The sequence below is a fragment of the Clupea harengus genome, chromosome 20, assembly GCF_900700415.2.
Source record: "Clupea harengus chromosome 20, Ch_v2.0.2, whole genome shotgun sequence".
Lineage (NCBI taxonomy): Eukaryota > Metazoa > Chordata > Actinopteri > Clupeiformes > Clupeidae > Clupea > Clupea harengus.
In genome coordinates, this window is record NC_045171.1 from 19408366 (window position 1) to 19412686 (window position 4321).

General features: G+C 46.5%; 1 long non-coding RNA gene across 1 annotated transcript in view; it reads left to right on the forward strand.

The window, feature by feature from the left end:
• LOC116225213 overlaps nt 1–1580 on the forward strand; it is a 43300-nt gene extending 41720 nt beyond the window's left edge. Inside the window, exons 4-5 of the long non-coding RNA XR_006151430.1 lie at nt 341–476; nt 810–1580. This is a non-coding gene — a long non-coding RNA (uncharacterized LOC116225213). The remainder of the gene's footprint in view (nt 1–340; nt 477–809) is intronic.
• Nucleotides 1581–4321: the final 2741 nt, after the last annotated feature.

The window sequence follows — 4321 nt, forward strand, 5'->3', positions numbered from 1 at the left end:
CACATGTTCCTATTTCCCCTTCCCTCCACTCCCTTTGAAGATGGGCCACATGAAATAGTTTTCAGAAGGCAAGCCCTGTAGCGAGAAAATATTGACAGAGGAGTTTCTTTCTCCTGTTTCATCTTTCGCTTCCACCCTCGCTCTCTTTCTATTCCTTCTAAAATCTCTCCCTCTCTCTCTCTCTCTCTCTCTCTCTCTCTCTGTCTCTCTCTCTCTCTCTCTCTTTATGTCCTTCTCTCTCTCTCTCTCCCTGTTGCTCAATATCGTTTCCTCCTAAACTTAGCCTCACTTCTAAGATATCTGTAATGTTTCCTTCACTGTTGTCTTATTGTCTGTACAGCTTGGAGTGCTGAAGTATGACAGGAGGAGGTCCTGTACTGTACTGAGATGGCATGAAGAGGGCATGAAGACGGCTGGCTCTGTGTGGACACACAGCTGTGCTCATGGGTTCAGGTTTCCAGTGGCCTCCACATCAGGTTTTTGAAAAATCTCCAAAGAAACTTAAATATGGGCACCTGTGCGTGTCTTATGAATGCATGCATGGGCATATCTTGTGTGTGCTTTTTTATGTGAGTGTGTTTGTGCACACTGTGTGTACGTGTTGGTGTTCACTGTGTGTGTCGCTGCATGTGTATGTGAGCGAGTGTGTGTGTATGTGTGTGTGCATGTGTGTGCCCGCGAGTGTGTGTGTGTGTGTGTGTGTGTTTTGCTGTTTGTGTGTCTCATAAAGACTCCGCTACAAGGCTGGAAATGTGTTTTGCTCCGTGTGACTGCTGATGCTTGTAATTGCGGCTTCATTGCCTTCACAGGCTTCCTGCACACGTGCCTCAGCCAGATGCCCCTGGAGAGGAGAGGAGAGGAGAGGAGAGGAGGTGCAAGGAGAGGGGAAGCAAAGCAGAGTACAGCAGAGCAGCACGGGGTCTTTGGCTAACCTTCACGTGTGTGGGCCGTTGAAAAGCCGCGGAGGGATGTGAAGAGTTTTTTTTTTTTTTTTGTGACAAACTGCAAGCCCTTGCTTTTGCTCCCTCAGCCATGACTGTGACTTTGGTGTGTATGTGATAAACAAAACAAATCTTTTTCCTTGAGAGTGTTTCTACCCACGGGAGCAGAGTGACATTTAGTTTGGTTCTTTGTAAAGCACACTGACCAAAGCACATCGAACCGTTCAGTCACTAACAGCCGTACAATCACTCATGTATTTTTTTTTTTCTCTTTTTAATAAATGTCATTTACTTTGGGCTGTGTTGCTCTCTCCCTCTCTACTTCTCCGTATACCTGTCTCCATCTTTACATTAATACATGGGGAAAAATACCCTTCTGACCACTTCGATGCGTTGTAGACATATCGTGGTAAAGGAAACATGGAAAGCACCGGTGAGTATCGGTGTTGCTAATATTTCCCATTTTCACCAGTAGATGGCAGTATAAGCCTTTGTTCATCCTCCCCCCGCTGCCTGTTTGCTTTGCATTCGCCAACGAGGCAGCACAGCAACGTAATGGTGCTGTTGCAAAATGGCAGCCGACTACGGGCCTCTCTAAAACCACCACCTACACCCTCTCCCCACTCTCTTCCACTCCGTTTGCGTGTTCACATGGAGGATGCGCCACATTAAGGGCCATCCAAAAACAGTTATTGGGGAGTGAAAATTGGTTATAGAACCCCCAACAATGATTCTGCATTGATGCTGACTTTGCAAGCATGTGCAACAGTTTTTTCTGTGACTGTGCAGCATCTTAACTTTCTGGCCGCACTGCAGTATTTGTTAATTAAAGAATCATTTTAAACATATGAGTGATCAATAAAACACTAAAGATCATAAAGAAGCAGACCTTCATAATACAACATGTGTCATGGGTCTTCGTAACACTGCTTATGCAAAAGTTAACGTAGGCCTAAATAAAACACGAAATTCAGCTCCACACACACGCACAATGAAAGAAGAAGCCCAAAGGGGAAAGAACTCCATTTCCAAGGGTCTCAAAACGTATGTTTTTAATATTTATTATGGCTGTTATTTCAATGAAAATTACTCTGATGTAAATGTCCTTTTTTCCATCGAGGGCATTCAGAAAGAGTGCCCTCCCGCAGCCGTGAGTGTGACTCCAATCAGTGCACTCCGTGACGGAGTGGGAGTGGGTAGGGTCCGGGTTTCGAAAGGCACTGTATCTCTGACGCAGAGAGAGTGAACATAATGTCAGTTATACAATTCTGGAGTTTACAAAGAGGACGTGGCGGATTATGAAGGGTAAACCAGCGCCTCGTGATCAAAAGATAGTCATGGGAGAACTGGGTAAGATAGCTTGATAGCAGTGAATAAGAAAAAAAAGAAAAAAACACACACAAAGCCTTCCCGTTATGTCAGTGAGTAAAAATAAGGTGCTGATGAAAGCATTTGTTTTTTTTCTAATACCAAAATAACTGTGAGGTTTATGAGAGCTACTCTTTCTCATTATACCTGGCATTCATCCAAAACTAGCCTTAATATAGATTAGTTTAATTTGATGAACTTTGTTGCCGGTGTTGTTGACTTGTCAGCTGGCTTGTCACTGGCTCTCTCCCTCTCTGTTGCCCTCTCTCTTCCCCTCATTCTCTCTCTGTCCGCCATGTTCTCATTATCTCTCTCCATCACTCACTATCCTGGTTAGGGTGTCCTAATCCCCTCACCAGATAGTTATCCCTCTCTCAATTCCACTCAGAGAGAGAGAGAGAGAGAGACAGAGAAATGCCAGTTGTCAGTTGCACACCTTCACTATTTCACTATAAGGGCAGGGATACCGAACACATCAGTCATACATAGTTAGGCCAGCCTGGACTTTTCATTGGGGGGGAGAAGGTGAACATTGTGTGGCTGGCCGGAGAGAATGTCAACACTGGATGCTCATTCCAGAGAGGAACAGACAGGATGTGAGTGTCTGAAACTCACTGTTCATTAGGCCACCAACCAAACGCTGGCTGCATTCTGGTGTTCTGCTCGTAATGCGCTGAGACGGGTAAACGAGCGCTCCAATTGTCTCTAATTACTCCTCCACACTCTTTCGCTTTTCCATATTTTCATCCTTATTTTTTTCTCTCTCTCTGCATGCCATACTTTGCTGTCACTTGTGTGCCGTTTAAGAGTATAAATCCAGCATTTATGCACGGGACTCCTGTGTCCTTGGTGCAGAGAAGAAAACACAATTAAAAGAATAGAGAGTGAAGGAGAGATGGACAGGGGGAAAAAGAGAAACAGGGGAAGAGAGAGACAGGGGAAGAGAGACAGACAGGGGAAGAGAGAGAAGGAACCAATTGAAGGGTGTTCCGGTTTTTGTTTCCCTTCCTCCATGTTCTCTCTCTCGTTCCTGGCAGCCCAGTTTAGTGGACAGAGCCAAGCATATTGATCCTGCTCGCTACCAAGAAGCCTCTGAAGGACTCGGCGAGAAACTGCTGCCTCTCCCCTCCTCTCCACCCTCCTCTCCTCCCTCCCTCTCTCTCCCTCTCCCTCCATCCCCATTACTGTCTCCTACAAGCCTCTCTCCAGCCCTCCTCCTCCTCCTCTTCCTCCTCCTCCTCCGTGGTGGTGGATCCCTTGTGAGAGGCTGGATACTGAGGCAGAAGCTTTACCAGGGGTCGATCCGAAGAGGACTAGATGTCCACTCGACTCAGCGCCACACGCTTTGAGTGTAACCAGGGGGGGGTCAAGGCCGGGCTAAGGATAGCCGGGGGGGACAGAAAGCTCTGAGCAGGTCGCCGCAGTCGCGGGGCTGCTGTTTAGAAGGGTTTGAAGGTCTGAGAGCTCGTTGCTAAGGGTGGTTTCATTCTCGGTGACATCCAATGTTTTGAGGAGCAACGGGGAGGACATGTAATATTTCACAAGATTTGGCCAAATCTTTTCTGTAAACATACTTACGCTTTCAGGATCGCAGTGGGTTTGTGACATTTAAAAACTGCCCCCCCATAATTTTTTGTCAGATAACGTTTAACACAGAATGCTACAGCCTGCTGTTTGTAGACTTCAGAATGTGGTGTACACTTTAAAGGTCTTGTGAAGTGTTTCATTCCTCTCGATCTCTCTCTCAAAGGAAAGGATGCTCGACACAGGAAGGACAAAAGATTGAACGCGGTGCATCATAAATCCAAAAGAGCATTTACACTTTCACCTATACATGCGTAATGCCGACTCACCTACACTTAAGCAATATAGTACGAGTGCGAGTGGGGTAGGTAAGAGATATTCCCACGTGTGGTGTTCGGCCGTAGCCACGAGGCCAGAGGCCGAGTGGCGCAGGCAACAACACCCGTGGGAATATCCCTTACCTACCCCACTCGCACGAGTACTATATT